The 23,971-nt window shown below is 38.4% G+C and overlaps 1 long non-coding RNA gene across 2 annotated transcripts in view; it reads right to left on the bottom strand.

Moving 5' to 3' along the window:
• Window positions 1-23,971, bottom strand: part of LOC123460896 — a 42,181-nt gene that overhangs the window by 783 nt on the left and 17,427 nt on the right. The window contains exons 2-3 of one of the 2 annotated variants that reach the window (XR_006637272.1): window positions 9,641-9,764; window positions 5,892-5,992 (exon numbers count right to left, since the gene is read on the bottom strand). This is a non-coding gene — a long non-coding RNA (uncharacterized LOC123460896). Of the gene's footprint in view, window positions 1-5,891; window positions 5,993-9,640; window positions 9,765-23,971 lie in introns of those variants that run through there. The other variant, XR_006637271.1, reaches the window with a different exon arrangement.

The following is a 23,971-nucleotide window of genomic DNA, read 5'->3' as shown; positions in this document are numbered from 1 at the left end:
GGGTCTGGTGGCAAATATAGTTTTCTATTTCTATGTCTTTCTATTCCAAGAAATTAATTCCAACCCTAAATCCAGGAGGAAGCAGTGTCTGAAATTTTAAGATTCAGCAAAATTTAGAGGTGAGTGACAACTTTAATTCTTTCCAATATTTCAGGATATACAACTTCACTTCTTTAACATAACAAAAAGGGGAATGAAAATGAAAATTTAGCTTCAAGAGCCGGGCATGGTGGCACACACCTTTAGTCCCAGCACTCGGGAGGCAGAGGTAGGAGGATTGTCATGAGTTTGAGGCTATTTTGAGATTACATGATTACATAGTGAATTCCAGGTCAGCTTGGACTAAAGTGAAACCCCACCTTGAGGAGGATATATATATCTACACACGTATGTATGTATGTATGTATGTATGTATGTATGTATGTATGTATATAAATATATACATGGTCTCAAATACTTTGTCTATTTAAGCCACTTACCTTACAAACTTGAATGATGATACATACAGTAAATATGAGGATCTCACAAAGTTAGTGTGTTTTTTTCTGTTGTTATGATAATGTTGACACATAATTGTATATCTTTACAGGATGAAAAGCTGTGTTTCCATTAATGTATACATCATTCATTCATCAAATAAGAATAAACCACATCCCTATGATTTTAGCTAGTTATCATGTCTTTGTAGTGAGAACTTCCAACATCCTGTCTGTCAGCTAGTGTGAGGGATATTATTCTTTGTAGTAGTATCTAGGCAGCAGAATGTCATCTCATGCAACAGAACTTCTAGCACCTCTTTAATTGCCACATTGTACTTACTGGCCCACTAATGGGTGCTTCTTATCTCATTTATCCATCACATGGCCCATGAGATCATGTACCATGTAGCTGTGCTCACAGTTTTATCTTTAGAAGTTTCCTACAAACATGTATGGTTAGAAACAATGTAATTGATGAAACTGCTGTGGTTTTCATCATCATTATTATTATGATACAAAGAACCAAAGAAAACTGATGAAAAACTTAGACAATACTTTGTGTCCCAGAGTAGAGTGCTAGCTATAGGGATACCATGAGGAAAAGAGACATATGATACCAAGGAACGTATTATCCAATAAAAGAAAATGAAAAAGTAAAAATATCTATAGTTAAAAATACATATCAGGGCTGGAGAGATGGCTTAGCAGTTAAGCGCTTGCCTGTGAAGCCTAAGGACCCCGGTTCGAGGCTCAGTTCTCCAGGTCCCACGTTAGCCAGATGCACAAGGGGGCACACGCGTCTGGAGTTCGTTTGCAGAGGCTGGAAGCCCTGGCGCGCCCATTCTCTCTCTCTCCCTCTATCTGTCTTTCTCTCTGTGTCTGTCACTCTCAAATAAATAAATAAATAATTAAAAAAAATACATATCAAATGTCAGCAGTCTATGAATCAAACCTCCAGCATCCCTTCCATTAGTTGTGTAATGGCTCTGTGCAACAGAATAAGAACAGAATTGATTGTGGCACTTCTGAGACTTAACCAAAGGACACTGTGCATATGAACTAAGATATTCTCTGCCTTCTCTATCCTTGGAAAACTTGTGCTGAAGGCAAATGTGCAGCCATTTGAGGAGATCAATTCCATTAACCAGTAATTGGGACAGAGCCACCTAGCTATCAGAATGCTCATTTTGAAATTTATTTTGAAGAGAAAAACAACTTTCATTGTCACCATATATTTAGGTATATATTTTAGCAGCGATTGTCATGATAACTAACATACGATGGTCTCAAGTCCCTCTTAATCCATGCTTCACATACATCTTTTCGCTGAACTTATTCCTGTCAGACATTTTGTTACAATGTTAAGAAAAGTACCTAAAAGATATTGAGACTCACTTATAGAATTCTCAGAAAGCTCATTCTGGTCAGCAGAACTTTAGACAGCAAGCAAGGGCATACTGAGTGTGAGGATGAGCAATGGAAAGCAAACATTTAGCAGCTGCTGAAAGGAAAGGGTTTATTCTGACACACAGTCTTGAGGGGAGGATTTGTCATGGCAGGGAAAGCTTAGTGCAGCAGAGGCTAGGCAACACATCTTGCCACAGCAGCTGGCAGGAAGCAGAAGGATTATGCTATTTCCTGTTGGCAAATGAAACAGGGCTATACCACCCCACTGTGCCCCTACAGCACACATCTTCCAGCAAGGCTACACCTCCTAAATTTCTACCAGCTGAGTGAGTACCAAGTATTCAGAATACAACAGGCTATGTAGGATGCCTCACTTTCATATTACAACACTGGCCATGACTGACTATGGGACAGAAGTGAAAAAGGTATTGGATCTCAGGATAAGGGAGTGGATGTGGGCTGTGGGATGTAGTGATGGTGCCTCACCTTGCCTGAAACAATATGAATGCAGTCAGTCCAGCCCTCTGATTGCATCTTTAGAGTGACAGTTTTCCTTTGAGTTTCTGTGACCATCACATTTAGATGTGATTGTGCTTTCTTCTGCCTTGAGATTTAAGCTCATTTCCCCTTAGAAATTAGTTGATAGCAAATGTTTTATAGAATCTTTGAATTATAGACTCAGAATTTTAGTTCTTACTTATATATATGTGGGTAGTTGTCAGAATCACACAGGGATATTTAAATTCAAAATTGTATCCTTTAGAATTTCTGATTAATCAGGTGTGCCACTGTGCCAAATAATGATCTTTCAATAGCATGAGACATTTTAATAACTTTACAATTTAGGTAACTATCAATCAAGTAAATACTATTTATTTATCAAATGAGAACAGTAAGGACTAGAGGTTAAAACAAGATTGCACTCGTGTTTGCAGGAGAATATGTAAGGGCCTCTAGACCACAGAAAGTCACGTGCCAAAGCAATGCAGTGATGGCACAGGTATGTGCATTGATTATTTTTCTCACGGTTGTGACAGAATACCCAGCACGTGCAACTTTAGAGAAGAAGGGTTTACTGTTGTCCATGGTTAGTGGGGTTACAGTCCACGGTGGCAGGGGAGCCATTGAGGTAGGAGCAAGATGAAATGGGCCACATTTCTGTATCCATAGTAAGAAAGAAATGAGACATGAATACTGGTGCTCAGCTAGTTTTCTCCTGTTCATTCAGTACGGAACCCCAGCCTGTGGAAAAGTGCCACCACATCTACTATGTCTTCTCCACTCATTTCACCTCATGTAAAAACTCCCTCAGACATCACAGGAGCACGTCGCATAAGTGGTTCTATGTCCTTGTCAGATTGACAGTCAGTATTAGGCCTCGTAGCATACATGTAAGCATGTAGGTCAGAAGGATATGATGTGTGAAGCACATATTCATCTTGTCATGTTATCTATCCTAAAGTTTAGTAAATGGAAAGAAGACCCACTTGAAACACAAAGCCAAGAGTACAATGATACAAAAGGCAACAATTTTAGTGCTAACAAGAGGTTTCCACTGTCCTTTGTCCTCTTTTAATCATTTTTTAATGTGTGTATGTGGTATATATGTATGCATGCATGTTTGTTATTATGTGGACATGTATGTGCACCTGTGCCTATGTGTGTGCATACATGTGGCATTTGGTGTCCTCCCTCCATTGATTTCAACTTATTTGTTTTGAGACAGGCTCTGACACTGAACCTTGAGTTCACCAATTCCACTTGACTAGCTGTTCAGGAAGCTCCAGACATCTCCTGTCTTTGTCTTCTCACTGCTGGAACTAAAAATGCACACTGTGCCTGGCATCCACATGGGTTCTGGTGATCTGAACTCAGGTCCTTATGCATGCTCAGCAATACTTAATTCACACATTGCTTTCTCCAGCCCTCTGATGATTTTCGGTGTTCTCTCTTCAACATGCCCGGCAACTAGAATATTGTCTGACATTTATTTGTCCTCAGCATCTAGGAGATGATTTGTCAATTTATTAAGTGAGCTCTTAATATTTGTTTAATGAATGAATAAATAGTGAAGGATTAAGGAATGAATCAAGTGTCTTTATTTTTTATTTCTTTGGAGACTAGGAGATATATTTGCCTTCCTCTTACTCTCCTCAAGTTGCTTGTGACTGCTGAAACTTCCACTGTTTTATTTGTATCTTACTGGCAATTTTTCTTCATGTTAATAAAACATAAATATAAGGCAATGATGACTTACAAAAATGGCTCTCCTTGAAATCTGAATAAAAGATGTGACTAAGTAAAAACATATATCTGGAAGCACTGATTAGTTAGCTTTAAATGCCACTTTTGAAACCTTTTTTTTTATTTATGGGGGGGGGTAGGGAGGGAGAAGGGTGTGTCAGTGTTTCCTGTCTGACTTTACATAATTATTAGGGAATCAAACCTGGACCATCAGGCTTTGCAAACAAGCACCTTTAACTGCTGAGCAATTTCTCCAGCCCCTTAAATGACTTTTTTATTTAGTTCATTTATTTTCTAAATATTTATTCCTATATATAATTCTTGTCACAGTTTTAATGTAAAGTGCTCCTCATAAGCACATGTAGTTATGATTAAGCCTCATATTCAATCTCCAGTTATTAGAGCCTTTGGGGAGGTAAAACCTTGCTGAGGGAGGTTTTAATGTTCCTTTTAATGAAAGTGATATTGTTTGCCCTCACAGACCAAGTGTTGTAAGTTTGGATAAGAGAAAATGTTAGTTTAGATAGGAAAAAAGAAAAAAAAAAAAACAACACAATCCTCATTTTCTCATGTTAATTATCACCGGCAATGGTCTTAGATTAAAAAGTTCTCTTCTTGGGCTTGTGCCTGGTACAATGCCGACATAATATACTGGAGTATTTACTACGTTATTTAAGCCTGGTGGCTGAACTCGATGTGATGGTTCATACTATTAATCCCAAACTTGTGATGGGAAGCAAAGAGATTAGAAATTCAAGAATATTTCCCTGTATATAGAGAGATCAAGGCCTCTCTAGCATACCCATCCTGTCTCATAAAGGGGAGTAGGAATTAAAATTTCTCCATTTAGTTCATTTTATAATTTTTACTTTGATTAGTTTCCTCTATTATTTTCAATATTTCTCTATTTATTTAGTGTGTGTGTTGTCTTTGTGGAGGTTATGGTGGTGGTGGTGGTGGCGGTGGTATGTATGTGTGTGTGTGTGTGTGTGTGTGTGTGTGTGTGTGTGTGTGTGTAAGCAGATGCTCGTGCCCTGTGTACACACCCTTAAGGACAGAGGATTACAACAGGTGCCCTCCTTTGTTGCATATGCATGTGCTTTCTTGAGATAGAATCTCTCTAGGAACCTGGAGCTGCTATTGTTGGTCAGAATCATTGACCAGCAAGTCTCAGAGATTCTTCTTTTCCCTATGACTGGAGTTACAGGTGTGTGCAGCCATGCTTATCTATTTACATGGCTAATGGGGATCAAACTTAGAACCTACTGTTTACATGACAAGTGGTTTTTGTATATGCTAAACCATCTCCCAGCCCCCCCTTTTATTTTTGCTTTGTTAAAATCATTTATTGATTATTTTGTTTTAAAAAGTTATACTCTTAGACCACATCACCCCATCCCAATTCTTCTGAGGGTCTTCTTCAGTGGGGGTTATTAGTATTGATTGTGGGGACAAGAGGCCTCAGTCAATCTCTTTGGGCAGCTAGGGTATGGGGGAAAGGGAACAGTGCCTCAGTCTATCCCACCCACTCTGAGGCTCTTACAATCATTCATCCCCCTCTTCAGCAATGTTCCCTGAGCCATGGCAGGCAAGAAAGGGATTTGATTTAGTATTGTTTTCTCTGTAGACTCTTGATCTTTGTTTTGATGAAGTTTAATTGATCATAGTGCCTGTTGCCATGTCCCAGGATCTGGTCTTTAAGCTAGCCATGAGAGCAATATCTGTGTCACTGCTTGCCCTGTAAAGATTTCTGGGCCTTGCCTGAGCAGATGAGGTGGAGGTGACCCATATTATGGTAGGCAGTCTGCTCTCTCTTCTTGATGTATTGCTGTATCCTGTTTTGCCTCACTATTCTCCACCATCTGTAAGATAGAACAAATTCTTCAGCCAAAAGTGAAATCAATATGAATTAAAGGGGCTAAGCGTCATTATTAGAGAGACTTATCGATGTGTGTGTCCATTCCTCTTAAGGAGCAGTGGAGTTTCTCTCTCTAGAGCCTATTGGTTTCCTGTTTAGGGAATTCTGATTGATTCCTGGAGCCAAATATGAGTTATCTGCTGGTGAGCAGGTCCCATGCCCATGCCCAATCTCTGAGTTGTTGGTTATCCAGCTCCTTATTTTTAAGACAGTATCATTTTATAACATAAAATGGCTTCTCTATCTTATATCTTCTTATCTAGGTCTTACCAATATTGGTATCATAGGCCTGAGCTTCTATGCCTGGCTGCTTCACTTTTGTTTTGATATTGAGATGGAGCCCAGCCTGTCCACAAACTTATAATGAAGCAAAGTCTAGTCTTTGATCTTCTTCTCTTTAGCACTTGAGCGACAGAGGTGCAGACCTGTGCCAACATGCTTAGCTGTAGTTTCTTGTTTCATAACTTGTCCACTAGATGAAATCATCTAAAAATTGGTTTCCAAGTTCACCAAATTATGTTTGCTTCTTCTGAGACTCCTACAGGTTTAGTGTTCACAGATAAACTTTTGATTGATGTTCATCTTTTTATTTCATTTTTTTTCATAATTCTATGGATGAAAATAGTCCTTAAGTTTGCTAGGCAAGTTTTTTTTTTTTTTTTACCACTAAATCATACCCTACCTATTCCCTTGATTTAAGCCATAAATATAGTATGAGGGAATAGTGCAGAAGAATTCTTTTTCACATGGACACCCAGTTGCTCAACTGTTTTATTTCAAGACCATCTTTTGCCTTAAATTACTTGGTTTACAAGATTGCTGTATGGGCCTGCATTCTAAAACTTAACCAGGTGTAATCTTTACCAAGGTTATTCCACTTTTTTCTTTCTTCACCCTTGAATTCCATGTATGTGTGTGTGTGTATGTGTGTTCATGTACATGTTGGTGGGTCTTGTGCATGTCTATGTATATGTCAGGCCAAAGGTCAATATGAGGTGTCTTTCTCAATTGCTCTATGCTTTATTTATTGAAACAAGATCTCGCATTGAACCTGGAACTCACTGAATTGACTAGCCTGCCACATCAGCATTCCTGAGACACCTCATCTCTGTCTTCTGAGTCCTGGGATTATCACAACTGACCAGAATTTACATGAGATCTCAGGATCTGAACTTAGGTCCTTCAGCTTGCAAAGTAAGCATTTTGTCAACAGAGTTATCACCCCAAACTCTTCATTTTCAAGCAGGATCTCCCTTTCTTGCCGAGGTTGGTTTCAGACATCCAGACTCAAATAATTTTCTCACCTGAACCTCCTGAGTAGGTGGGACTACAGGGACACACACACACACACACACACACACACACACACACACACACACAAACACCTCTTCTGTTTACTAGAAGAGAGATTTTTTTTTTCAGGTCAGTTTCATTGACAAATTCTGGTATCATCTTATTATTTGTTATGTGTTTTTACTTTTAATTTATTTTTTTTTAATATTTGAGATGAGGTCTAATACAACCCAGGCTGACCTTAATCTTACGATGTAGCTGTAGATAACTTTGATTTCTGATTATACTGCTGCCATGTCCAGTGTTCTTGAATGACAAGCATGTGCCACCTTGTCTGTTTTATGTTGTGCTAGAGATTAACCCCAATGTTTTGTACGTGCTAGGCAAACACTCTACTAATGGGAATGAATCTCAAATCCCTAACCTGTTTATTTTTGGGGGGTGTGGGTGTTGAGATACTATAGTGTCACACTCTAATCCAAACTGACTTAAAATTTACTATGTAGTCTCAGAGTGGCCTTGAATTCACAGCAATCCTCCTACCTATACTTCCTGAGTGCTGAGATTAAAGGTGTGCACTACCATGCCCAGCTCCTGTTTGTTTTTGAGCCAGGGATGCAGTATATCTTGCTTTGAATTTACTATGCAACCTCCTAAATTCTGAAATCCTAGGTTGATAGGCAGGTGCCATAATGTCTGGAATTGCAGCTCTTTCAATTAAAGCAAATTAAAATGTAATGTTGGTTAAGTAAAATGCATACAAAAAATGTTTTATGAAATAATTTTCCCATCTACTCTCCCTGATTTTTTTGAGACAAGTTGGCCTCATACTCAGGATTTTCCTGTCTTAGCCATCGGAGGGGTGAGATTGCAGATATTCACCACAACAGCTGGCTCAATGCCATGATTTTGGTTTTGTCAAAACCAAGATGTCTAGGATCTTTGGAGGTTATTTTGGAGGCAGTGTATCCTCTGATTTCATTCCTGTTTTTGTAATGTTATGCTGAACAAACATCTGTCCTGGAGTTTCTTCATCTCTAATCAATTCAACTAAACATTCCTCAGCATCAAGCAATGGTCCCTTCCTTCACAGTGTCTTTGTCTGACCACTCATGTGTCAACACTCATGGCTATCTCAGCATCTACCTTGTCTTGTCAATGACCCTCTTTGTCCTCCCACAGTATACTGTACAAATTTCTGTCACTACATTTGAAAGTATACTGACATTTTTGGTGCCAAGGCTGTTTGTTTTTCTTTTAGCATTCAACTTAATTTAGGGTAGGGGCATATATCTTTGGCAATCTCCATGTTCTTAGCATCCTCTGCAGTGCCTGGCACATGGTAGCAAACACTATCTTGAAAGAACTATACCAACTCCTTGAGACTTTCTCAAAGTGAATCTATCTTAGTCATGACCTACAAAATGCACAGGAGATGGAATTTACAAGTAAAATCACAATGTGCATTCCAAAGCTAAAGGGTATTCTGCTTAATTATGTGTTATCTTCCTGATGCTCCCATTAGTTGAACTAATTAAGAGGCATAAATAAAACAAATTAGATTCTCAACTTGAAGGGACTAGGCTTTCAGGGAGCTCGTCTTTGAAGACATGGAAAGGAAGCAAAGTGATTTCATTATTTAGGTCTGTGTTAATGCCAACCACAAACAAACAATAGCACAGAGAAAGTCATATCAGTGTCAATAGGGAATGAGCTCGTGATTCTAGAGGCATGCATTGTGGAAAGACAGTGTGATCCTGTAGTAAGGAGTGAGGGCTGTGCTGTTTCAACTCATGTAGTCTAAATGTTGATGCTTCCCTAATGTAGTCACTAATTAATCTTTCACAAGTGATGTGACCTCCTAGAGTTCCTCTTGTTTAAAATGTACCTAGAAGGCTGTGGAAATGGATCAGCAGTTAAAAGTGCTTGCTTACAATGTCTGCTGCCCTTGGTTCAGTTCTTGGCCACCATGTAAAATGTCAGGCCAGATACAAAATTTGGGGCATTCTTCTGGATTCATTTGCAGGGAAAAGAGCCCCTGTCATGTCCATTCTGTCTTTTTCTCTTTCTCTCTCTCTCTCGTTCAAATAAATAATCTTTACCAAGGGTATACACACAGTGTAACATGCAAGGTTTCAGTGGAAACTATTTGAATGTTTTGGCGATGGCAGTTGGTCATTAAGACTCCCAATAATTTCCTTTCAGTATAGAGACTTCTTGATGGGAAGAAGCAATCAATTAAGTACTGACAAACCAACACCATCATTCAGGTAAGAACACAAGGCAGAATCTTACTTACATAAGGCAACAGAAGTGCTGGTACAGAGGCATGTATGAACATCAGGCTTGGGATGCTTTACATTGTCCCGTCTCTCAGTTGGTATTTAAGTGATTACGGAGTAGGACAATAGCAGTGGAGTTATCTGAGGAACAAAGAGCATAATTGAATCACTTCTTTGATTATTGCAATTTTATTGATCTAAATTGTCATATAGGTTCTAATTAACAAGGAAATATTACTAATATAGAGCATGATGGATACTAGTATTGACTCACAAACACGTAACTGAATTGTAATCATAGTACTGTGTAAATTATCCCATGTGGCTTTAGATAAGACAGTTATGCTTTGTGCATTATTTCTTTCACTTTGTGAGTGTTCGATTAAAAGAGTTCTATGATCTTTCCTCAATATTATGTTTTCTTCTATTGAAATTACTAAGAGACATATGCTTATTGTGACATATGCTGCAAACTAAACTCATGGGGTACAAATTGTGATATATCCCTGCCTTCACTGGGCATATGAAATGAATACATATATTAATATTAGATGTAAATTAAAGGACTCAAGCTAGAATAGTTTAAATTATTATGACAAAAGATTGAAAATGAGACATTTTGTGTACCTTTGTGGATCATAAAGCAATGAACATTCACTGAAGTTACCCAAATGTTCCAGGATCCAAATCAGGGTAATATAAATGACATGTTAGTACTAAATCACATCCACACATTTTCAACCAAGTAGTAATGATAAAAACTCAAGAGATTTAGGATATCAATTGAGAAAATGGTTCAGGTGTCACAGCGAACATAAGGTTGAAGTTAGTTAACAAAGGAAGTAACATCTGGAGAAGCATTGCTGAAGAATGTGAAGAATATCAGAGAGTGTCTGCGCACACACATCAACATTTGCATGGAATGGAAGTAAGAGTATCCATGACTAACTCTTCTCATTCCTGTGACCTAATACCTAACAAGAGCAGATTAAGGAAGAAAGGGTTTGTTCTGGCTTCTAGGTACAGAGGCCAGGCCTGGGGAATATAGCAGAAGAAGACTGGGACATGAAATGCAGCCAGGAAACAGAGCAAGAGGAAAGAGAAAGTGAAGCTGGGTTATTAAACTGCAAGGCCCACCAATTTTTGCAATCAAATCCCAGTAGAGCTTGAGATGGATATATACTTAAGCATGGGCATATACATGAAAATGGTTCATAGTATATGTATGACCATTTACCTAAGGCTCAGTTTCACCATTGTTTTGATAAATTGAAGTGTTTGTTCTTGAAAATAATGAAGGTTTCCTTAATTTTAATATTTTAAATTCTTTGATTCTCAAAGACAGACAAGTTGTTTTTCCTTTACCCTGAATGTATAAGGCCAATAATGAGGTACAGACTGTCAGTGTGGTACTTGATTTCTCATGAAGTAATCTCATCAATATATTCTTGATGGAAATTTATTAGGAGCAAGGGTCAAACAGTGTGCTTATAGATGGAGATGCATTGTCAAAAGCAATCAATAAGAAAAGATAGTGGCTGTCTCCTTTCTGGCTGAGGAAACCTAATGGAAGCCTTGCATCCCATGGTCATCATATCTGAATCAGAGTCTTCTAAGGAGTCCTAAATAAACAGCTGCAAAGTCTTTTCTTCAGAGGACTGAACTTCAAAACAAAGAATAAGATTCTAAGGAGCCTTGCTTTTGTTTGTTTGTTTGTTTTCTTTCTCAAGGTAGGGTTGCACTCTGTTTCAGGTGGATCTGGAACTCCCTATGTAGTCTCAGGGTGGCCTCAGACTCATTGCGATCCTCCTACCTCTGCCTCCAAGTACTGGGATTAAAGGCATGTACCACACACCCAGCCCCGAGGAGCCATTTTGAACAATGGAGTGTACATACCCACTGTGTGTTCATGTTATATGCAAATACCATGTACTCCAAGGGCGATAGTTTATGGGTTAACGGTATTAAGCTTACAAAGCCTGTGGGCATGATTTCAAATCCTCAGTATCCACATAAACCCAGATGCACAAAGTGATTCATGTGTCTGAAGTTCATTTGCAGTGGCAAGAGACCCTGACACAACCATTTTTCCTCTCTCTCATAAATAAAGAAGTCATGGAGGCAATTTTGGAGGTGGTGGAAGCTACAATGATTTTAGCAATTACAACAACCAAACTTCACATTTTTGGACACATAAAGGGATAAAAATTTGGAAGCAGAAGCTCTGGTCTCTATGTGGGTGAGGTCAATAGTTTGCTACATCATGAAAACATGGACGTTCCAGCAGCAGCAGGAGCTGTGGCAGTGGCAGAAAGTTTAACGACTGCCAAGAAACTAGGTTTAGTGAGAGGAAAGAGGCAGAGAAGTGACAGGGAAGCTACAGGTTACAACAAATTGGTGACTCAGCCAAACACAGTGGTGGCAGGTGCTAACTTCTGCAAAGCTATGTTTTAGAGAATACTCACATGTATGAGAAAAAAAAAATCCATAAGGGCTAAAAAAAATAATAAAACAGAAAAATATATAGCAGATTATGGACAACTCAGTAAGTTGTTTGATTCAATTAAATGCAAAATTTTCCATTCCCTTAGAATCCTTTTCTCACATCATCATATGATTTTTATAATGTGTGATTGCAATGCTTAGTACATTTTCTTGGTGCATTGAATTCTCAGTAACATGAGCCCTCACTATAGCCATCTTATATTAGTTGTATTACAAGGGGAAAGATCTCTATAGGTGCACTGCAAGTAGACTACATTTCAGTTTGTGAGACTATGAAATTGTCAAATCTGAAACTTGGAATATAGTATAACATCAAACCTGTCTTGGAAAAAAGGACAGTCAAATCAATTGTTCCACACATTGAATAAAGAACTGGCAGGTTAGTATGTACCCTGATCAAAGTTAGAATTACATTATAAAATGAATCATTATGTAAATTACTCTATCAATGACTATCCATATGATATAATAAGCTATTACACATTCAATCATTGAGGTGGCTTTATGATCATGAAATTGCTAGCTTAGAATAATTAATTCCTAGACATGTAATTTGAAGATAATGAAAAATTTTCATTGATAAGTTTATATATATATATATATATATATATATATATATAGAGAGAGAGAGAGAGAGAGAGAGAGAGAGAGAGAGAGACTTATTTTTCAAGAAATGATGTGCACCCAACTAATAATTTTCCTCTAAGATGGCAGCATGATTTTTGAGTTTGAAATTTCTTCAGTTTTGATCCTATATGTTTGAGACACTTTGTAAAAATAGTTATAATTTCATATATCTTATGTTATAGGAAAAATTTTAAAAGTGAAATGTAACTATTCTGTTGTGGGAAAAGTAACCTATACATGTACTTAAATGAAAGCATTAAGAAGCAAAATATTTTGTACCATAATCTGACATTTCCATGTGTAAACCTGTGTGTGTGTGTGTGTGTGTGTGTGTGTGTGTGTGTGTGTGTTTGGTGCCATAATCAATTTTATTTTTTCCACTTTTCCTTTCCCACAATCACATGGTATGAACAATTGATCATAATATTCTTTGATAAAAGTTTCCTCAGAGTCATGACTTTTTGGGTTTTCTTTATTCTTGGACAAGTAAAAATCAGACTCAAGATTGCACACGGATAGTTCTCCCAAGATCTACATCTTGGCACACAAGAACTCAGGTTTTGTAAATGTTCACAGAATTTCACAACATTACCATTTCCATTCCAGAAGTGCTCTGTATTTTTCAGGTTGGCTCTGGTAAGAAGAAGGCAGAAACATTCTTTTATCTCAAAACTGCAGGGGGCCTGATTGCATCTGGCCTAGGGGGAAGTTAAGGGGAATAGTTCCTTCCAGAAAAACCAACTCCTACCAAATCAGAGATCCAGAGACCCAGAGGCCCCCAACACCTCATCACTGAAGCAGACAAAAAATGAACCCAACCTGGCTCAGGGAAATTTTGCGGAAGAGGGGGCAGAAAGTATGTCAGAGCCACATGTTGGGTCATGATATGCAGAGACATTTATCCTACCCATAACTGAGGGCTAACTCCACAATGCATGGCCCATATACCTCAACAAAGAGGGGCCAAGGGGAGGGGGTAAGTCATGGATGAGTCTAATAATGGTACCAAACTGACTGCATTTGCTGGATACAAAACTAATTAATAAAAATAAAAATAAAAAAAGAAAAGACCCACATGCAGATTTGCTCAGATTACCTGTTGTATTGCCATTGTAAACTGTCTGAGGAGAGGAGAAAAAGGCATTTGCCCATATGCATACCCAGTACCTAGCTTGTATCTCTTGTAAGACTTTTCTTTTTTTTCCCTCTCTTCTTTTTACTAACTTTCTCACTTTCTTTTTAGGTGTATTGATTTTGCTTTTGCAATCCTTTTGTTCATTTTTATTACTGATATTGTTTAAGATCTCATTTGCTGTTTATGGTTGCCAATTCATTAGTAGTCCAATCACTCTAATGGTATGTTGCATCAGTACCTGAATTGTCATGCATTAATTATTAAACTGCTGTCTAAAACTTCTGTCCCATCAAAACAATCTTCATCACTTCCCTTATTCTTCCACACTCACAAACATCTACTGCTGTGCATTAGGATAGAAATTACAGTCTTCACTCTTCCTTGCATGTCTTTAGCCCATATAATTATCCCCTTATCCAAACTTCACTTCCCATTTACTCCTTCTATTCCTCCCTCACTTTGCCACTCAAATCTTCTATACTTTTCTCTTAAAAACAAAACCTCTATAAACCACTCCCTAGCGAACCAATTCCATAATAATAGATTCTTTGTAGGTAAGAGAACAGAATGGTAATGCAGAAGGATATTCTATAACTGATCAAACTGAGAAGCTCAACACAGGCCATTAAAAATAATGAATGAATTAATTAATTAAAATTAAATTTTAATTTAATTTAATTTAATTACAATTTAAAAACTGGGTATGTTGGCATCTTGGGTAGATTTAGGTTAGGTGTTGTAGATGAGTGAGAGTATGCAGCAATTATCTTTCACTGAGAACTATCTGTTCCAGGTTCAACCATTTTTCTTCAAATTTCATTGTGTCATTTTTTTTCTTACTGCTGTGTAGAATTTCATTGTGTAGATATACCACATCTTTTTTATTCATTCTTATAGTGATGGAAACCTGGTTCGATTCCAGCTCTTAGCTATTACAAACTGAGCCACTATAAACATGGTTGAGCAAATCTCTCCGGACTGAGGCTTAAAGGTTTTAGGGTATATGCCCAGTAAGGGAATAACTGGGTCTGGTGGTAACTCTATAGTTAGCTGTTTTAGGAGTCTCCATATTGCTTTCCAAAGTAGTTGTACCATCTTATATTCCCACCAACAGTGGATGAGGGTTCCTATTTCTCCACATCCTTGCCAGCACTTATTTTCATTTGATTTTTTGATGCTTGTTGTTCTTACTGGGATAAGGTGGAATCTCAGTTGATTTAATTTGCATTTTACTGATGATTAGGGGTGATGAACATTTTTGTAAGCGTGTGTTTGCCATTTGAATTTTTTCCTCTGTGAACTTCCTGTCCATCTCTTTGCCCCATTTTGTGGGTGGGTTGTTTTTATTGTTTTAAGTTTTTTTCAAGATGCCAACATACCCAGCAAGCATGTCAAGGACCAGACAATAAGGTGGGTGGGGAAGGAGGGGATGTCCAGGCAGGCAGTATGGGACACAAATCTAGAGCCAAACAGCAAAGGGACCATAAAATTCTACATCCTAAATGGTAGAACAAATGGTTGAACCTTCATCAGGTCCTTAGAGGGAACACCTGAGTCACAAGGTATTAGAGAGGATACGATGAAGACTAACCTTAATCTTCTACAGCTTCTCTCTCTGTCTGTCTCTCTTCTCTCTGTCTCTTTTATATTACTTATCTTTTTCTTCCTTCTCTTTATGAACACTGACCTGTAACTCCCAGTACCAGCATGGGGCTATCATCCACAATGAGCTTTTGATCAGAGAGACCTACAAGGTTTCCTAAAAGAATGACAGATTTCTGTCAGAATACTTGATGACCCACCAAAGGTTATTGGAAAGACCCTACTGCTGAAGGCACCATATGCAGTTGATATGTAACATGGAATGACATGGCTGGAAGCTGGAAGAGAGTCAGTCACCAGACAGTCAGTGCGTCCAGTGTCAGAAGGTGCTACATGGGCGTCTGGGTGAAAATAACCAATATCTGTCCAAGCAACTCATGGTCTAACCTACTTAACAGCAAATAGCCTGTTGTGATGCTCACACAAGTGCAATAGTGGTGCACAGCGATGGTGGGAAACAAATTGCTCTTGATTTAGGTAACTGTTCCCCTCAGTGGAATGGAACATATAGCTGGAGCTGGAAAGCAAGTCAGAACCATATCCATTATCAAGCTACCACCAATCATGGGCTACAAGAGGGCCTACACCTATTAAATTCTCACTCTATAAAAAAATGGGGGTTATCCCATTTGTCTGGTGTTAACTTTACTCCCTCTTGGAGAATCTGCTTCTCTTTTTATTCAGATAGATGAAAATCCTAAGGAGAGAACCACCCCATCATACTTCAAATGGGCCCCAGCTGAAACTAAGAATAATTGGTGAAACAAGCAAGGATGCTGTTTTCCTGGTGAACATCATACCAGCACAAGGGGGAAGGAGATCAACAATCAACTCCTACCAAATCATATATCCAGAGACACAGAGGCTCCCAAGACCTCATCACTGAAGCAGACCTAAAATGAACCCAACGTGGCTCAGGGAAATTTGGCGGAAGAGGGGGTGGAAAGAATGTCAGAGCCACGTGTTGGGTCATCATATGCAGAGACATTTCCTCCTACCCATAATCCCATAATTGAGGGCTGACTCCACAATGCATGACCCATATACCTCAACAAAGAGGGGCCGGGGAGCAGGAGACACAGAGGAGGCTAACAATGGTACCAACTTGACTGGATTCACTGAGTACAAAACTCATTAAAAAAAAAAAAAAAAGAAAGAAAATTGCTTTCTTGTGAAACTAAAAGAACAAACCAACAAACCAAAGTCAAAACAATCTACTGGCGATGGGAAAAAGTGAACAAGAAAAATAAAATATAGTCTACTACAATAAATACCCAAGAGAAAACAAAGAACTAGAAAGAGTAAGAGACAATAAACCACCACAACCCACTCCCATTCTTTCAATTCCACCTGCCATGCGTGCTGCAAACAATAAGAGAGCTAAACTATCAGAGAAAGAATTTAGAGCACTACTTCTAAACAAATAATTAACAATCATTTAGACATATCAGGTAAAGAGATGTGTGATGTAAGTAAAGTACAATGTATTCAAGACCTAACCACTGAATACTAAACTTGAAGAAAAATCATAAAAATGGACAAAAATGTCAGGAAGGAAATAGCAAGGCTAAAAAACAAACAAATTTTGCAAAAGAAAGTAATGATCAATCAAAGAAAAACTACATCAGAATGCAATGGTAGCAGATAATATGATGCAGAATGAGTTTCAGGGATTAAAGGACAAAGTTAAGGCAATAACACTCAAAGACACAGGAAAACAAACAAACAAAAAACTAAAGAATAAGAGCAATATTTCTAAGAACACTGGAGTAAATGCAAGAGACTGAACCTCAGCTAAGATGAATGCAAAAGGAATCTATGAGGTATTTAACTAAATTATAAGAGTTTTCCAAAACTGGATAAATAACTTGATATCTAAACATGAGTAATATAGAACTCCAAATAGAAATGACCAAAGAAGGATCTTTGCATGACAAATCATACTAAGACTGTTAATTTAAAGTTAATGAATAAGCAAGGGATTGGAGAGATTGCTTTGTGATAAAAGTGCTTCCCTGCGAAGCCAAAGGACCCAAGTTCAATTTCCCAGGGTCCATGTAAGCCAGATGCACAAAGTGGCACATGCATCTGGAGTTTGTACATTCTCAGTCTCTCTCTCTCTCTCTCTCTTTCTCTCTCTCTCTCTCTCTCTCTCTCTCTCTCTCTCTCACACACACACACACACACACACACACACAAAATCTCCCTCAAATAAAGGAATAAAAATAAAATATTAAAAAATAAATGCAGAACTAAGCCAAACCAAAATCCATGAGGGCAATAAAACCAACACATATGCAAAGGCAAGAATATCAAAATCACATCAGGACAATCACCAACAACTATAAAAGCCAGGAAATAGGATAGTATATTCCAAACTCTGAAAATCAATAACTAACAATCAAAAATACTAAACTTCAAAAAGCAAAGTTATTTTTTAATTGATGCAGAAATAAGGATATTTAAATACAAATGCTAAGGCAATTCATGTCAACCAAACAGCTATACAAAAAATTCTAAAAGAAACACTTCATAGAGATGAAGAAGAAGAGGAGGAGGAAGGAGAGGGACAGGGGGAGGAATCACCTCCATTGGTGATAACACATGATAGGGTACATCTCATGAAAGAAGCAAGTGAGCAAAGAAAAACTAGAGAAAGGAATCAATTATGCCTAGCAAAGAAAATAAATAAACGGGTGAAAAGCATATCAAATGATAATAAGGAAATAAGAATATCACTCGATAAAACATTAGGAAGATCCTTTGCATAAGAACCCTAAATGTCAGGCTGAGGGATGGCTTAGCAGTTCCTGGAAAGCCAAAGGACCCAGGTTTGAATACCCAGGACCCACGTTAGCTAGCTGCACAAGGGGGCACATACATCTGGAGTTCATTTGCAGTGGCTGCAGGCCCTGACATGCCCATTGTATCTTTTTCTCTATATGTCTCCCTCTTTCTCTGTCAAATAAATAAATAATAATAAAAATTATAAAAAATAAAAAAGAACCCTAAACGTCAACCTCCTTAGCTCACTAATAAAAAGGTGCAGAATAAATGCTTAGATTTAAACAAAAAATGTAACTATCTGCTTTATCTGAGAAACATATTTTCCCAAAGAACTGACTATTTTCACAGTAAACACATGGGATGCTTTTAGTGACTTTATTTACATGTGTGTATATGTGTGTGGTATATGTGTTTGGGCACACTTGTGCATATGTTTGAAGAAGCCAAAGGTCAGCAATGAGCATCTCCCTCAGTCCCTGCCTACCTTTTCCAATTTTTTTTTTTGTTTATTCTTATTCATTTGTTTGAAAGCAACAGACAGAGAAAGAGGAAGAGAGAGAGAGAGAGAGAGAGGGAGGGAGGGAGGGAGGGAGGGGGGGAGGGAGGGAGGGGGGAGAGAGGAGAGAGAGAATGGATGCACCAGGGCTTCCAGGCACTGCAAACAAACTCTAGACGCGTGTGCTCCCTTGTGCATCTGGCTAACGTGGGTCCTGGGAAATTGAGCCTCGAACCTGGGTCCTTCAGCTTCCCAGGCAAGCGCTTAACCGCTAAGCCATCTCTCCAGCCCCTTGCCTACCTTTTATTCAAACAAGGTCTCCCACTGAACCCAATGATTTGAGTGTCCAAAATAGCTTTCGGTGGGACTCCATCTGCTTCTGTAACACTACTTCGCATCAGGAAGATAGGTTCCAAAGGATTCCTCCGCATACTTTGTTCATCACATTCTTTCCACCACATGTTCAGCTCTGCTCCCTGAGCCTTGGATGCTGTGACAGAGATGCCGCATTTAGTGCTAGACACTCAACTCTTACTTCTGAGCACTTTGATTAGTTGTAGTTCCCCCCAGCAATTATCGGCATCTAAAAATAGAAGCTTCTCTAACTAACAGTGTGAGAAGCTTGAATATATGGCCATCAACATAAATATTTGAAGGGCGATTTAGTGGACATAGGGTATCAATTTCGCCAAACAACAGTAGTACTTCCTTGTTAGGAGTCATGACCTTCCCACTTATAGGCTTTTGACTAGACTTTAGTTACTAGGTGGGGCTTCCCTCCTATTGAGTGGGACTCAAATCCAGTCAGAGAACAATTGATTACCCATGTAGTAAACATATTATTGAACTAGTGGCACGTCTTGCCTGGCTCTAGTACTCTTGAATTAGCACGTTCTCTACATGTGTTGTGTTTATCAAGTTGCCTTATATAGGAGTTTGAGTCAGATGTCCCCCATAAACTCATGCTTGGTCCGCAGCTGTTGGTACTTTGAGAGCTTGAGCCTTGATAGAAGTTTGGTAGTGCTGCAGGCTTCGGGATGTTGTAGCCAGCCACCCCCACTGTTATGAGAGTGTGGCTCATTCCACTGCTTCTGTTTCCCTCCTGCTTTGGCAGAAGTGATGTCCAGCCACTGCTTATGGCATGCTTTACCCTGCCATCATGAACCTTCCCCTCAGGAATGACAATCAAAAACATCCTTTCATCCTATCAACTTCTTCTAGTCAGAAGTTTTGTCACAGTGACATGAAGGGAACTGCAAAATCTTAGTTTGTTCCCTTGTTTATATATTTCAATTTTATATGCTGATACATTGATATAGTTTAAATTATCATGTGAACCAATTGACATTATGGTGAATTATGTCTTCTTTATACTAACAGTTGTATGTTTAACAAATAATGAAAGGAAAATATGCATTGGAGAAGATTGTGATGTACAATCATCTGTTTGTACCTAGTTTTAAAAGGATTTTATTTTTTTGAGAGAGAGAGAATGGACATATCAAGGCCCTTAGCCATTGTGCCTTTGGCTGATGTGGGTACTGGGGAATTGAATCTGATCTTAGACTTCCCAGACAAGTCTCTTAACAGATAAGCCAATCATCACTACAGCCCTTTGTACATAGGTTTGAAAATATAAAATGATATTCTAATTTGTGCAGGTCTTATCTAGGATGGCTTGATACTGATTGATATAGCATCAGCTGGGAGGTATTAACAGCAGGGAATGTAGCACCTTCAAGATGGCTCATGAACATGGGTGACCAGCCAGGAGTTCAGCTATTGCTGTCTTCCTGGGTTAGTCTCCATAAAAATTTTTCCTTGGTCTGTTAGAATTCCTTCATAGCAAGTTGCCTTTATTTAAAGTGAATAGGAGGGATGCAGAGATGGCTCAACATTCAATATGCTTGTCACAAAAGCACGGGGACCTGGGATTGATCCCAAGCTCCCACAGAAAATACCAGGATTGGCGGCATACATCTATAATATCAGTGCTGGGAAGGTAGGTAGGAATGCCTTGGTCTTGCTGCTGAGCCAGTCAAGCCAAGTTGGTGAACTCCAAGTTCACTGAAAAACTTTGTCTCAAGGAAATAATAAAAATAATGATAATAAGATGAAAAGCAATCAAGGAAAACATCTGATATCTACCTCTAGCCTCCACATGCATGTGCATAGCACACACACACACATACACAGCCCACACACATATTCTTGAAAAAATAATATTGTCACCCTAATTTATCATTTACTTGATATTAGTTAAAGGAAAATGTCCCTTGGGATCCACATGGGCAGTTCTCATCACTGAACCCTCTTGTTACCTTTTGTATTTCCTTATCCAAAGCATGTACCTGGATCCCAACCCTGGTAAGACATGTCTACAGGGTTCAAGCTGCCCTTTGAATGACTTTAATGCTCTGTGTTTCTCTAAGTCTCATCTAGTTCTCTAATGCAAACCTCCTGCAAACTTATTCAAGAGTCATAACTCTTTATTCTGTGGCTTTTAAAGGCATCTTAAAAGGGAGTCTCTGAATGGAAGGCATTTTCTTCATCCTTTCAGCTTAAATTAAAAGGAGCATCTCCTTGAGTGAAATGTGAATAACGTGAAAGTTTCCAAGGTTCTCCATTTAACACGCCTCCTGAAGCAATGCCTCTGGACAATTCTGTTCAATTTCTTCCATTTCCATATATCTCTGCTAGAAAATGGCAAGATGGACTATTAGTAATGCAGTGTATTCTCCACTACATTCTCCTAAGTCATGGGGGGAGTAATATATATACTCCCTTATTGTACAAATGCCTAACCATGTTTTTTTTTTTTCTAAAGGTAGTTACTCTAAGAGTCAGAATACATTTATTTTTTTAACAAAATACTATTTGCCTACAATTCAACACTATGTTTCCTGATCTTAGATGTGAAGACATTCTGAGAACACATTAGTGTGTTGGTACTTGTCAGTATGATGTTTTGTGGTTGTTGTCTTGGTAGCACTTTGTTTTTAGATAAATATTAGGAATATTGATCAAAGTGGTAGCACTAATTTGGGAGGTGTGGAAATTCTGGGAGGAAGGGTCTAATGGGAGGAACATCACTACAAGCACAATGTCAAGTGTGTCTTTCCCCTGGCACCTTCATGTCTGACTGTTTTCTAACTGTCATGTGAACAGTCTCTAAAGCACACTTCCACTGTTTCTAAACTCATAGGTTGATTCTTATGACACACTTTTCTATTTGTTGAAAGACTTATAGGCCAAATAGAATTAAATACCTTATATAAAGTCATATTTAAAGATTACTTTCTCTGATTCCATAAACACTGGATAATATACAGTTTAACTCTACTCCAAATATAAGTAGAGTAAACCAAATTTCCATTCTTTGTCTTGGATTGTTTTATTTTATATTTTCCTCAAAGGTTGCATATTGGCTATTTCAATGTGAACAATCTTGTCGAGTTAGGTTAATATCTCATTGTGTCACTATGCATTGGTCAGCATGGGATGCCATGATAACATTATATATCTTGTGACTTGAAGAAAGGTGCATTAATTATTGCACAGTTCTAGGTCCAGAAATCAGGGAAATTTTCCTTTTGGAGCCTTGGGGAGAAACCACTAGTGACTTCCAGAGCTTCTCTTGTTATTGTCAATCCTTGACTATATTTGTCAATAGAGGGTTACAATGGACAGGTGCTGGACCACACAGATAGCCCAGAGCAATAAGCCTCCAATCTGAGCTTTTAGAGGCATAATTTTTTTGCAATTTCCTGTAGCTTTAAGTTACAACTCTCATGACTTGGATCTATAAGCCTCTATTATCTATGCCCACAAGTCCTTATCATTCAGGGTCCCAAATATTCCAGCAGGAGGAGGGACTTCTCATCTAATCCCAATTTCTAACTAAAGGAAAAGACAGAAGCCAGCTTACTAAGAACAGTTGAAGACTATTCAGTTGTAATTTCTGGAAGTTTTAAAACATATTTTTATTTTCAGGCAAAAAGAGACAGACAAAAATAGAAAGACAGAAAGAGAATGGCATGCCAGGGCCTCTAACCACTGCAAATAAACCTGAGATACATGTGCACTTTGTAAATCTGGCTTTATATTTGTACTGGTAAATTGAACTCACATCACTAGGTATTGCAGGCAAGCACCAAATACACTGAGAAATCTCTCCAGCAACCCCCTCCACTTTTTATGTGGTACTTTATAGCCAAAGGGAATTTTTTCCTCAAGATCCAATGGTAAGTTCCTGATTTCCTTGTGAATCATCAGTCAGACCACCTTTAATGCTCACATTTCCACATCATATCCATGATAGTGTATTTACTCCCTAAATTCCTCTTGTCTTTCTTCTAAGCCCTCTGCCTCACCACCTTTAGTGTTTACATTCTGCCAGCAGTCTCATTGTAAGGCAATCTCTCATGATTTTATCATGATTCTAAATAGTTTCCAAGTCTCTGAAATGTCCACACAGTCTTTCTCTATTTGTCAGAGAAGCAGCCCAACTAGGAGTATGAGAATACATTTGCACATGCCAGGGCTTCAAAATACGTTACTACAAGCTTGATGGTTTCAGGGAACACACGTTAATTTTTCTGACAGTTCTAGAATGCAGAAGATCATAATCAAGCCATCAGCATGATTTTTTTGTTTGTTCGTGTTTTGTGTTCTAGAGTCTCTATAAGGAAGATTCTCTTTCTGTCTCCTAAGATTTGTGGGTGATAGCAGTCAGCTTCCCTTGCTTTAAGGACATGTTCTGATCTCTTTACCCATTTCTTTCTTTAAAACACTTCACTTATTCTTTGGCAACCAGAGAGAGAGAGAGTGGTCATGCCAGGGCCACAAGCCACAGGAAATGAACTCCAGATGCATGTGCCACTTTGTGCATCTGGCATTACATGCATACTAAGGAATTCAACCCATGCTGTTATTCTTTGCAAACAAGTGCCTTAACTATTGAGCCATTTCTCTACCCTTCTATATCCATTACTCTTCTCTGTGTTGCTGTATGTGTTCTTCTGTTTTCAAAAACGTTGTCTTTTGATTGGAATTCACTGTAACCAAACATGAGCTAGATACTTAATTTAATTACATTTCCAGAGGCCTGTTTCCCAAATACAATCATAATCTGCAGTTCTAGATGGAAATGAACTGGTCAGGATGGCACTGTTCAACCTACAGCACACAAAAAAC

This window comes from Jaculus jaculus, chromosome 5 (genome assembly GCF_020740685.1).
Source record: "Jaculus jaculus isolate mJacJac1 chromosome 5, mJacJac1.mat.Y.cur, whole genome shotgun sequence".
NCBI lineage: Eukaryota > Metazoa > Chordata > Mammalia > Rodentia > Dipodidae > Jaculus > Jaculus jaculus.
Note: the sequence above shows the minus strand (reverse complement) of the source record. Positions and strands in the feature narration are given on the sequence as shown.